This window comes from Emys orbicularis, chromosome 12 (genome assembly GCF_028017835.1).
Source record: "Emys orbicularis isolate rEmyOrb1 chromosome 12, rEmyOrb1.hap1, whole genome shotgun sequence".
In the NCBI taxonomy this organism is placed as follows: Eukaryota; Metazoa; Chordata; order Testudines; family Emydidae; genus Emys; species Emys orbicularis.
Genome location: NC_088694.1, coordinates 30,981,744 through 30,994,595, shown reverse-complemented (window position 1 = coordinate 30,994,595; position 12,852 = coordinate 30,981,744). Strand labels below are relative to the sequence as shown.

The 12,852-nt window shown below is 48.2% G+C and overlaps 1 protein-coding gene across 1 annotated transcript in view; it reads left to right on the top strand.

Moving 5' to 3' along the window:
• Window positions 1-461: 461 nt before the first annotated feature.
• Window positions 462-12,852, top strand: part of CHD6 (chromodomain helicase DNA binding protein 6) — a 195,416-nt gene continuing 183,025 nt past the window's right edge. The window contains exon 1 of the mRNA XM_065414628.1: window positions 462-546. The gene's annotated coding sequence lies outside the window, so the exon portion shown is untranslated. The remainder of the gene's footprint in view (window positions 547-12,852) is intronic.

The window sequence follows — 12,852 nt, the reverse complement described above, 5'->3', positions numbered from 1 at the left end:
CACATCCGGGAAATGAAAGGCGAGCAAAGACGTGGAATGCAAAGGGGAGAGGTTTTTTTTATTTTTCTGGTTGGAGCAAGTAAAACCCCCCTTGATTGGAGGATGCAATGGAAATTCGGGGTTGCCCCCCGCCTCAAGCCCCGGGAACTTGCAGCCGCCGTTGCCCTGCGCGGCAGAGCTGGAAGCCGAGAGGGGGCGAGAAGCAGCGCCGAGGGGGGCAGGGGCTGCAGAGCCGGGTGGCTCGAGGGGCTGAGGGCGGGGTGGGGGGGCTGCACGGCCCCGGCCCAGCCAATCCCAGCAGCGATCACATCAATGCAAATAGGAGCACAATGGAGCTAGCAATAAGCGCGCTGCAGCCAAGCTTGAGAGGGGCTGCGCGTGGCTGACGGGCAGGCCGGCCAATGGCAGGCGGGCGGGCCGGCCAGGGGCCAGTGGCGGCGGCGCGGGGGCGGGCCGGGCCAGGCTAGGCTGCGCGCGCGGGGCGGCTGGCTAAACTTCACCAAATAATAGCTGGCTGGGCTTTGGCTGCCGCAGGAGCCATTTTAGGTAAGTTCTGCGCCCAACTTCGGCTGCGGCGGCTGCCCGGCGCTGCCGGGGCTGGCCTGGGCGCGGGGCGCCGCCCGATGAATGAACTCGGCGGCCGGGGCCCGCGCGGGGCCGCCGGCGGCGGCGGCGGTGGGGGGGCCGGCCCGGCCATGGCGGGGACTCCGTCCTTGGGCTGCGGCCCGGCCTGGCGGGTCACACCTGTGGGGGCGGCGCGGCCCGGCGCGTTGCGGGCGCTCCCCGGGGCCGGGCTCCCCGCGGGCAGGGGCTGTTCCCCTCCCCCCGGCCGCGGTTGCTGTGAGGGGGGCGGGACCGTCTGCCCCGGAGAAGTTGTGGCCCGCGTCCAGCGCTCCGCCCTCTCGCCGCCCCCGGCCCGCCGCCCGGGACCGTCCCTGGCCGGTGCTGGGTCGAGCCTGGGGGGGCAGCCCGCCCTCCTGCCGCGGAGCTTTGCGCGCTCACCTGCGCGCTGCCCGCGGGCCGCCAGGTGCGGGCATCCCTTGCTGGCCGTTTGGGGGGGCTGCAATACTCCGGCAGTATGCGGGCCCGACGTGTGCCCCTGCGAGTGCTCCTCGCACCCACGGGGGCTCTGTGGCTGGCATAGTGCGATGTGAAACCAGCCTGATACCATGGCACTGGGCAGTCCCTCCAAAGTGAGCCCGTTTGTAGTGACACGGGGCATTGCGGGGCCGGATGGCATCATACAGAACATCGGAGCCAGTGACGAACCATTGCCACTGTGAGCCAGTAACCCCCAAAGGAAGTATGCTACAGTTGGAGGTGAAGCCAGGTGGTGTCCAGAGTCAGTGCAGTCTTATGTAAAGTATCCGCTGTGGTTGTCTGTATGAGTCTAGGGCAACTGATGGGATTTAGGATCTTTGTTTACCAACGAGTAGTTAGAAATCAGATATGCTACCAGATGTTGGGTACCATGCTGCCTGAGTAGGATGGTGAAGAGGGCTGCCTTGAACATATGTATGGATTCTACACACTCCTATGGCAAAGCTATTTAATAGCTGTGTCAGAAGAGGATCGGCGGTGCAGCATTTCTGGCTGTCTATTCTGTATTTTGGTTAGAATTATAGCAAAGTAAATTCATAATTAAGTCTTTAAACTTTAAGGCTAGCAGACAAACCCCTTCAAAGGCCAGGGTACCATCTTTAAGGGCTTCCTGCCAACTGACCTATGGCAAGCAAGGTCATCTTCCACCTTGTATTGATTAGGAGAAATAAATGAACGCTATTAAGGAGCAACCCTTCCTACAGAACCATCTAATCTGTTCTGCCTCTCTTGCTGTATGCAAAGCAGACACAGATCTATTGTGACATTGCAGCCATGTCACAATAGAATGGCATCACTGGCACATTAGAGTCACATCTCATTCATGCTGCAGTCATCTGAGAGTTAGCTAGCAGTTACGTTACAAAGCTTTAATCCTAATCATTTTGATGATTGCTTTGTGGAATTATCTGTATCCTTACCAGTGACTTTACTGATAATCAGAATAGATTTCTTAGTGTTGATCAGTAGGATTCTTAGGGTAAACGTTCTGAGAAGTCAGCGAGAGACAAACAATATAGAGATGAAGACAAATCATCAGCTGATATCACTGGCTAGTGGCACACTTAACAGCTAAAGTTTTCTCTATTTATCAATTTACTTTCCTGACTATTGCGCTAAACTCACAGTAAAGTTAGTAGCTGAGGAGGATGAGTACACAGACTCTTTGTAGGGGCACAGGGAGCAGGTCTTGCTGGGACGGCTGCTGGCCTTTGATGTGGGAGATCCTTTTACTAACTTTGGTATGGAAAGTGCTCGGTTTATTTCTTGAGTGAGTTGAGACACTTCTTGCAAAAACATAGTCTCCTCCTTCCCCTCACCCCCTCTTTAGGAAGCATGGCAGATGCTTTCTGGGGCTAAAGAATGTTGGGTTCCTATTATTAGGTCAGTAGAGTAGCAGAACATATTGAATGGTGATCCATAAGGGTTAGATTATCCCATGCATCTATATAGAAGGCTCTGATTCCTTTCTCTGTAATTGCTGGCCTCATTGAAGTGGTGTCTTTGGGAATGGCCTGACTGTTAGAGTAGTACTCCCAGACTGCCTCTCATTTCAAAGCCTTTCATTTACAGGTTTACAGATGCTTGGCAGGTGGCACTGCTCATATTGCTGAATTGTCAGTGTCAGGTTGGTTAGAATATAGCCAAATGAGAGGGAAAGTTGAGCAGTGCTCATGTGATCCCACTGCAGCACGTTAACATTGTTCCCACAATCATATCCATGTTATAGGTAAGAAAGCAGCTGCTCCAGTGCTGTCTTTGGTCTCTTGTTTACTTCATTCAGGTGGCATCTCTGTCATGTTCTTCTCCAGAGGGGAATTAATTTTGGGCCAGCCAGCACCATAAATGCTTCAGACTTTATGCTTTTGCACAAGAAATAAATCCCTCTTGGAGAAAAGTGGCTGGTTCACTTGTAGATGCTGCCCCCTCTGCTCTAGTTCTGTTTGCAGCTGCCATACCCAGGTGTCCTCCTCACTGACTTGGTAGAGAAATTATTGTTCTTCCAGTACTGACTCTTAATACTGTCTTCTCTTTAGTTTTGAGATGTTAAAGGTTAAATAAATTTGAGTAAATGAGCAACCTTTTAAAATCACCTGCTAAGGAAAGGTCAGCAACTCCCTCTGGGGTCTTGGATGTGTCACTTGAATAATCTGTGCCTTAGTTTCCCCTTCTGTAAGGGGTGTGTGTGCACATAGCAGAGATGTGTTGAAAGTTAATGAATGATGTCTCTATAACAGTTTGAAGGTGTAAAGTATGATGCTATAGTATGCAATATTATTAGGATTACATCCCAGCAAAACATCTGTGGACACCTTATGTCAGGGGTCGGCAACCTTTGGCACGCGGCCCATCAGAGTAATCCACTGGCAGGTCGCGGGACATTTTGTGTACATTGACTGTCCGCAGGCCCAGCCCCCTGCAGCTCCCATTGGCTGGGAACGGCAAACCGCGGCCAATGGGAGCTGCGGGCGGCCATGCCTGCGGATGGTCAATGTAAACAAAATGTCTTGCGGCCTGCCAGTGGATTACTCTGATGGGCAGTGTGATGAAGGTTGCCAACTCCTGCCTTATATAGTGGCATTTAAAATGTTGCAAAATAAAAAGTAATATTTTAAACTGACAGTGCAAGCTTGGTTCTTCACTCATTGGGATCTGCGGACAATGTCTTGAAACTGTTGCTGTCTTTTTTCTTAACATCCAAAAAATCTAAACGCAGCCATGGATTGCAGTATTTCTCAGAAAGTAGATGTTTCTTTTCAGGGGTCACTGCACCTGCATTAACAATTAACTAGCTTGACCCTCTGAAATTAGCAAACTTTTTGCACCATTTTTCTGTGGTGTGTGACTAAAGTATGTCCTTTTTGGAGGGTGTCATTAAGCTTTGTCACTATCTATTTCGATGTGTTATATAGCAGTTTGCTAGGTGGAGAGAACTGTGCCTTATTTAACTAGTTACATTAACCCTTCTTTCCATTCTGTCTTGTATATCAGAATTAGGAAGTTGGCCCTTTCTGTGCTACCAGTCTTTATTAGTAGTTCGTTTCAGTAGTTTTCTGGGCCCTTTGTCAATGTTGCTAGATCCAATAATGCATATCTTTTTGCGATCCACTGATTTTTAGTGACTCAGTGAATTGTCGGTGTTCAGAAATGGAAGAGATGTTCCTTATGTTGCACTATTGCATCTCTGAATGAGAAACCAACGCCTAAATTTCTTTCCCTAGAATTGTGGTTTCATAATTTTTAAGATTAATATCTCTTGAGGGAGTCTTAATATTTTCTCCATAATAATTTCTCCAGGGACATAAAGTTTTACAGGTAGATGATGCAAAGTATTTTATTTAATGGTGTGTCTTATTTCTAAAGTCATTTGCTCATGCAAACTAACTCATTTTAAAGAGGCTAGCAGCTAAACTTTTGGCCTTGCAGAGCAGCGAGACTGTTGGCTCAGGGGCTTTTGTATGAACTTGTGGCGTTCTGGCCTGAGTTCTTGGAGATAAGAGCTAGTATCTTGCACATCGATTTGCAGGAGGGGATTTGCTCTTGAAAAGGAGAGAGGGAAGGATTGATCAGGCTCCTGTTCCTAGTGATCCATTAATAAAGGAATGTGGATTTGGTGTGTTGAGTACAGGGAAAGCAGGCAGGTTTCTAAGACATTCTCTGAAGTTGTCTTAAAGGAACACTGCTGAGTCCTGTGAGCCCTAAACTTAGATTCTGTCCAGAGGTCAACAGAACCTTACACGAGTAGAAGAGATTTTTAATTATTACTTTAACTAAGAATGAAAGCTCTTTTTGCTTTCAGGGAGGTAGATTTTTAACCCTCCACTGAAATGTTTGAAAGGCGAATACTGCAGCCTTGTGCTGCCAGGTGGAAGCAGAGATAGAGCTGCTGCCAGGAAGTGGAAGTGCCCAGTGTCCAAGCAGGGAGAAGTGCAGAAAGCAAACTCCACAAAGGGAGTAACCTGTGGGCGTTTAGTAACAACCACACATGGATACAATGGTGGCCTATTTCGATTTAAGTCACCTCAAAAAATATTCTTCTAGGTACCTTGATAAATAATAGAAAATCAGAGTTATCTTTGCCCCCAAAGTGATGGTACTGTACACTAGATATTATTGCAATCTGTTAGTATATTGGTGGTTGCCCCAAGGTCCCGATTGGCATGGGGGTCCCAGTGTGCCAAGTCTCTACAGGCACCTGGGGATAGACAATGCCTGCCCTAAAGAGCTTGCAGTGGAATTTCTAGATGTCTAACTGAGTGAGAGACTTGGGGACAATCTTGCTGACATTCTTTTGTAACAATGAGTCTTCAGAGAAATACACCTCTACCTCGATATAAGGCTGTCCTCGGGAGCCAAAAAATCTTACCGCGTTATAGGTGAAACCGCGTTATATCGAACTTGCTTTGATCCGCCGGAGTGCGCAGCCCCGCCCCCCCGGAGCACTGCTTTTCCGTGTTATATCAGGTCACGTTATATCGGGGTAGAGGTGTACAGAAAACTTGTGTGTGTAAACTCATGATATAAAAAAAACTCCAAAATCAAAAAATCCCAGATTCCCCTAATATTTCAGGCTGGTAGAATATTTTCTTTCTATGTATTAGGACAATGCATCCCACGATCAGAATCTTCCCTTATATGGGATTATCTAGCATGCAGTCTAGCAATCGGACAGTATGCGGCTATTATTATTTATTTAATATTGATGTTGTGGTTGTGCCTGGAGGAACTGCCTTCAACTCTGCTCTTGGGTTTTAATGCTCAAGACAGGCACTTGATGGTCAGGTAGGAGACTGTTTCCTGGGGGCTATTCCAGCAGGTTTGTGAGCTCCCTGGGAAGTCAGTGAGAATTGAGGGTACTGTGCCTTTGGTAGGAGGCATACCTCACACTTGTTGGGATTGAGCCCCAAAAGCTTCAGGGAGAGGTAGGCTCTTGAATGACCTTATTAGTTAATAGCATCTAGGGATGTTCACCCCTTCACCACTGTAAGGCCCCTTTCCATGGAGGAAGTGATGCAGTTGGCCGTTGTGCTTCAGCCAGAAGCTGTTTCCTTACTGCTTGGGGAGTTGTATTATTGCCTCTAGACTAGAGAATACCTGGTTTGCAATGGGTGTAAACCATACTCTGAAACCAGGAACAATGGGAGGAGCAAACCTGCCTAGCCGTTCTAAATATGGAGGCTAGTGAGGGGTCTGAGTTCAATAGCGTGTGTGGAGAAGGCTGCACACCAGTGGAGTTTGTTTTTAATCACAATGTGCTGTTTCTAAAAGTTGTGCAGAGCGGCCACTAGTCCCAGTTTATGTTCCTAGTGTGAGTACATGCAACGTTCAGGTTGCACAGTGACAGTTGCACAGCCAACCGTAAGCATCTCACAGTGGCGTTATCCGGTCCCTGCTGCATGCAAGTTGTATTTGCCATTCTTCTCTCTCCTTCTTTGTGTACTTCAATTTATTTTTGTTGATATTTAGTATATTACAGTTGCTGTAGGATCCCTAATTTCTGCAGTCTGCCTTTCTCCCTAGCTTTGACTGCACAGTCTTATTGTTGCATTAACAGTTTTTAGCTTTTAATTTTTTTTTTTTTTTTTTTTTAAATTCTGTGATGTTAAGATGTAACCCTCTCCAGCCAGTAGCTCACTGGGAGGGATGGACTCGGATGGGGCCAGAGGCTGGAACTCTCTCGGATGTCTACCTTGAGACAGCTCTCAGCCAGGTTGGGATTACAGAACAGCAGCTTCTTGAGTCACTTTTGGGTGGCTGCATCCTTGCCACGGAAACGTCTTTTTCCAGATGGAAGTGAGGAATGTGTGAGGGTATAGCAAATTTCCGAGACCCCCAAAGTCCTGAGAGTTTTGGAGCCCAATTTGCTCAAGTTAAAAAACAACCAACCCAGCCAATGACTCTTAGGACTGAGTCCAGACTGGGAAAGCTTCACCCCAAAGGAGAGTTGTTCTGAGTGTCCAAAATGGACATGCAATGGAATCTTCCATACTGGGAGCACTACCAGCACAATGCAGACATCTCTGCTTATTCCAGAGGGTGCTAGACTCCTTCAGCAAAAGAGAAGAAAGTAGAGAGGGATAGTAGATTCTAAGTCTGGAATGGACCATTAGATCATCTGGTCTGACCTCCTTCTATATCCTAGTTAAAAATGTGTGTCTTATTTCCAATCTGATAGATAAGTGAGTGTGAGGCAGCTGCCCTGGGATATGCTGTGAGGGGACATGGGGCAGGTGTGCTGGGACACCACTCTAGCTCAGGAGGAAACACTGTGACACAAACAGGGAGAGGGTGTGGGTGTGTGTGGTGGTGAGATGTTAAAGAAAAAAACACCCTAACTTGAGAGGGTCTCTTGGAAATTTTGGGTGCCTTATCTTTGGTGCCCAACTTGAGACACCTTGGATCAGACTCTGAAGTGGTGAGCACTCCCAGCTCCGGCTGAAGTTGATGGGAACCTCCCTGAATTTTAGACTCAAGGTGTCTCTAGTTGGGCACCCAAAACCAGTGGCTACTTTCAAGAATTTTGACCCATGGGTATTTATTAAAAACCTACATTTGTCATGAGGATTTAGGAAGCAAATTGTCCTTTGTTGTATTAAACCTCTCTCTTTGCAAGCCATGGAGGAAACTGAAAAATTGGGGTTGGTCACTCACTCTCATTTACACAGGAGGTTCTATGGCCTCTCCTCCACTTGTGTGTGCCCATTTGAGTGAATATACACAATGAGCTCACTTTAAAAACTATTTATGGTATCAGCATAACAATGTGACTGGTTCCAGGTGTGTTCCCCTTATTACATATTGACAGTTTTGCTCAAACAGGTAGTCTCTCTGAAACCAGAGTGAATTTCTTAAGTACAGCCACTAGGCACACACAAACCCACACAATGTACATTCCATCCCAAAATGAGGCCAGCACTAAGTTCTGGGTGAAGTTTTACCTGCCCAGAAGTCAGGAAATTCCAAGTGATGGTTCTTACAAGAACTCTTAACTCTGCTCTTTGCACATATATAATAAGTCGTTAAGGTTAACCCTACCTACAGAAATAAACATCAGTGCTTTGCTACTTATGAGGAGTTAGCACTTCTATTCCTATGGAAACCATAGCCTTGAGTTTCCTGGCTTTTGTGCATATAAACACCTGAAACATAATGCTGAATTAACGTGGGTTTTAAATTTAATGTTCTTGTTTTTTTACAAAATAAAATAGTGATTAAGTGCATTGTGTGTATTTGTTAAACACCCGAGAAGAGAGAAGAATGGAGTTCTTTCTGAGATTCCCAGGTAACTGTCTGGATTCAATACTCAGTGCTTGCTTAAGCCAGGAAGGAAAATACGGTATCTGTGTGTACAGTGTGCTGCTCTTTTTTTAGTTTCTCTTTTAAAGATTTGGAAAACCTACATTTCTTATTGATCTGTCTTGGTTCCTGTGTGGTGCCCTTCATGGGTGGGTATTTGAGCACTTCCCAGAATGCATGTATGAGCACATGAAGCCATATATGTTTCACTCTCCCTGCTCCAGCCAGTCAGGCCTGGCGCTGTTTGTTCTTGGTGTGGTGTTATTGTGGGCAGGCTGACGGGAGCAGCGCTTGCAGTTAGCTGTGAAGACACTGAGGTTTGTGGTCACCCTGATCTTTCGATAGACAGTTACAGATTCGTGGGCCAGTCATCGAGAAAGTATTTCCTACACACATACAAGCCTAGTTCTTGAGGGCAATGGTTACCTCGCTTCACTGGAATGTAGCTGGCTTGGCTACTCTTGGAGGTAGCTTGGGCCAGTTCCATGAAGTGTTTGGGAGATGAGGACTGAGCTCTTGAATTTGCCCTGGTATCCCACAGGAAGCCAGCATATAAAGTGGCTTTCTGCTGCCTGTGGTGCTGTGTGGATGGCTGCATGTTTAATTAAATGTAGCTTTTTCAAGGATGGTGGTTTCATACCCAGGTGTAACGGATTACAGTAATGAGGCCTGCAGGCTCTGAGTGCTATGCCTAAGTCTGACAGGAGGGAGGGTGCAGTGCTCTGGGCAGCTATCTCTGGAAAGGGAGTTCTGTGGCTGTGCGTCCAGTTGCTTTATGAAATGCAGGCAGACACTGGGGCTGCAAGCTCCCCTGCTGAGCTGAGGGTGATGTTAGAGAGGTGCGAAGCTCTTAGTGCTTCACTCTCCCCACCAGCCTCTCCTTGATTTTTTCCTGGCTTCAGCTGCCTCTCTTTTTCCAGTCACTGTTCATGGAAATGGTGCTGCTCGTGTCTGATATGAAGGGGGGTGGTCATCTGAGCATGGCCAGCCAATAGTCCTTGCTGTCCTGATGTCCCCAGTGACTTCAAATAGATGAGAGCCACATGGGGGAGAGGATGGATCCCAGTGAGATGAGGGCTGGGGTAATGGAGCAACAGGTGACCATCTTGACTGGGTGAGGCCTGAGTGGAGCCGTGGAAGCCATCTTGGTTCGATCCTGCTAAGCCTGTCCCATCTCTGAGTGGGATGTGCCGAGGACTTGTGGTTGAGATTCTGGGCAAAGAGATCTGGGCAAGTCACTGTACCTCTCTGGGTGTCATTCCCCATTTGTAAAATGGGGATAACTTGTCTTCCCCACAGCCCTGGGGGGTGGGGAGGACGCTATGGTGATGGGAACCACAGAGCATCTAAATAGAGGTTGTCAGTGACTAGTGCTGCCTGCCCACTCCTCTTGCACTGATTAGCAGGAGCTGGTCAGATGGCTGTCTATTCACCTCTGTGAGCCTGTGCACTGGCTGCAGGTGTCTCTAATGATCAGCATTCTAGGTGGTAACTGGCATTACCTGTGAGTGTTTCTGCCACATATGCTTTGGATTGGGGGGGTGAGTTGTGGGGTTCCCCCTGGATCCAAAGCATGGCCAGTGTGCTGTGCACCTCTTAGCTGCCAGGAGAGGCACAGCAATGCTCCAGCAGAGAGGAATGTGAGGGCATAATGCTTCCTGTTGAGGGATTCAGGGCTTGCAATGGGCTAGATTCTGTTGGAAAGGGGATTCTGTAAAAATGGCCTCTTGGGGCTCCATGTTTATCATCCCTTTGTCACTAGCTGCAGATCACATGTGCTCGGTTTTATGATTGAAAAGATGTACCCCACCCCACCCCCTGGGTTCTGCATACTTCCCCAATCTGGGCTCGCTCTTTCTCCAGTAATGAAAGTACTGCAGTCTGCCTTTGTGACACCTGTGCATTCCCATTAGCCTTCCCTGGGTTTGTACAGGTCTCACCAACTGGAACTTAGGCATCTTCAACAGAATTAGTTGCCAAGGAATCCAGCTGCCTCTCCTGGAGCAGCGTTGTTGGCTCTGCAGGTCTGACAGGAGTTAAAAGCAGTAAAACTTTACTTTAATAAAGTCATCTGACTTTGATGCACATTGGGGCAGGTCTAGAGTAAGAAGGGGCTGCTTCTCAGTAACCACTCTTCAGAACATTTCAATTATCTCTTCAAAGGTTTGAAGTGCTATGATAGGTGCCTATCCAGAGCTCTTGGTGTGTAGCCCGCACATTACAAATTACAACCTAAACATACACACGGGCCTGCCCATGAATGTGCGCCCCTGACCCACACCTTCCTCAACAGCCTGAACAAGCTTTGCAGAGTGCTTGGAAGGATGAGAAAATGAGGGGAGTGGGGGAGAGGTTCCAAAATGAAGGATTCCTGCCGTCCAGACAGCAACCTGCTAGCAGTACCCTCTGTTTGGTAGCGAGGGACACCAGCTCAAGTGACTCTTAAAACATGCTAGAATACATGACACACAGAGGCATGAGGACAGTTGCCACAGAGCATTTCCTCACAGCATTTCTGGCTGGAGGGATTCTCTCCCAATGGTTCCAGGATGTTCCAATGCTTGTGGGATGAGAACAGTGAGAACTCTTCCCAAAGACTAACTTCAAAAATCAGTTCGGAGCCCCTGGAAATGTGGGCTTGTCCGGGAAGTGCCTTGCCAGCGAGATGGCTGGGTCCCTAGCAGGCCGACAGGGTGAAGGATTAGATGGTAGGATAACGTTATTGCCCGAGGGGTGGAAACATCACTTCTGAGGGGCTGCAATGGCTGCAGCTGGAGATGGGAACCATTGCTCCGTGAAGGGCACTTGTTAAACCCAGGGGACAATAGATTTTGCTTCAATGTTCTCAACTGCCCATGTTTCTAGAGAGCCTCAGGGGCAGGCTGAGTGCTCCAGCGTGAGGCTCTGGGCACAGAGCAGCTGCTGCCATCTTGGATTAATCCTTCCGTGCTAGCTTCTCTTCGTCTCGTGTTTTTTGTTTTGTTTTTTTGTTTACCTAGTACAAGGGAGGCTAAAAAGCAGCGGAGAGTCAGGGAGCCCCTCAAACATGGCACAGACTGTGGTACATCTATGTAAGATTGACTATTTTAAATCCTGGGTCTCTGCAGTTGTTGCCTGCCCCTCTGCTGTCACTTGGACAATATGCCTGGTAATGAATGTCATCAGGCTGTGTGGTGTCTGTGAGCTACACCCCCAGTAGGGGGAAGCATGAAGAGCACCGCCAGAACAGGCTCCTGGAGAAAAGCTACCCGAGTTAGACAAAGCACCTCCCTGAGTGCAGGAGAGGGAACGAAGTGGGCTCCCTGTCCTGGGAGCCAGGTGTGCAGGTGGATGCAGAGGGGGTGGGGCCATAGTGCTGCTGCCATCTGTCTCCTTATTTGGGGTGGCTAGTGCCATGGCAGGTGTTCTTGTGTTCCTGGCATCGTCATAACTTTTCCTGCCTCCTCTAACCCCCAAATCCCTGCATATGAGCCTATACATATAATTCTGCTCAGGGCTGAAATTTAATGTCCAGGCTATAATCTAGGCCCCTGGGAACAGGAGCTTACAGTGGCAGCATTGACCCAGCCTTGCATAAAGTGCCCTCACTTCTCAAGGCTACTTTAACGTGGCTTATAAATAACAATTCAAAATGCACAGCACACATTCTGCAGATAACATACTGTGTGTGCAAAGCACATTGCCCCATCCTAAGAGCATGCGGCATAGAGCCCAGAGAGGTACAGGGGAGGAGAATGGAGAGAGTGCTCTTAGAAAGAATTCCTCCTGCAGTTCCACTGTGCGAGTCTCTGGTGTGTAGTGCACTCCACAAAAGCAGAGCAAGGCTTGTACTCACTATGCTGTCTGTACTGCAGTGACACATCAGAGAGCAGGGTTCCTATTTTGCTAGGCGCTGTGTACACATCTAACAGAAAGAAGGTCTCTGCCCTGCAGAGTTTACAATCTAAAAACCAGCTAAATGGCCTTAACGTAGACCGATTTAAAGGCTGTCTGCCATGATCAGCTTGTGCAAACTGGTAAATATTTACTAGAGGAGAATCTGGGCAGTAAAATATGAAATAACTGTTTCTGTGATTCACTTGTTGGGGGTAAGGTCATCCCTATCCAGATCTCCCAGCAGGGGTTGCACTCTGCTGCAGTGTCAGAGACAGGCAGGATACTGATGTCTATAGCCAAGAATCTCAATGCATGCTAGAAACGTTAGTTCAGTTCCTCAGCCTCCCATGAGGTAAGGTATTTTTGTTATCCCCATTTTACAGATGAGGGAATTGAGGCACAGAGGGGGCTTCTCCCCTGCTGTGCTTTGTTGAGTCATTTATTGTGGAAACTGGGTGCTGAGTGCAGCCACATGAGAATTTTCTCCTTTCTGGCACCTGTACTGAGTGGACGACAGGACCTGGGAGGGGAGGGCCAACATTTTCAAAAGTGGCCTGTGATTTGGGGTGTTCCAGTCTG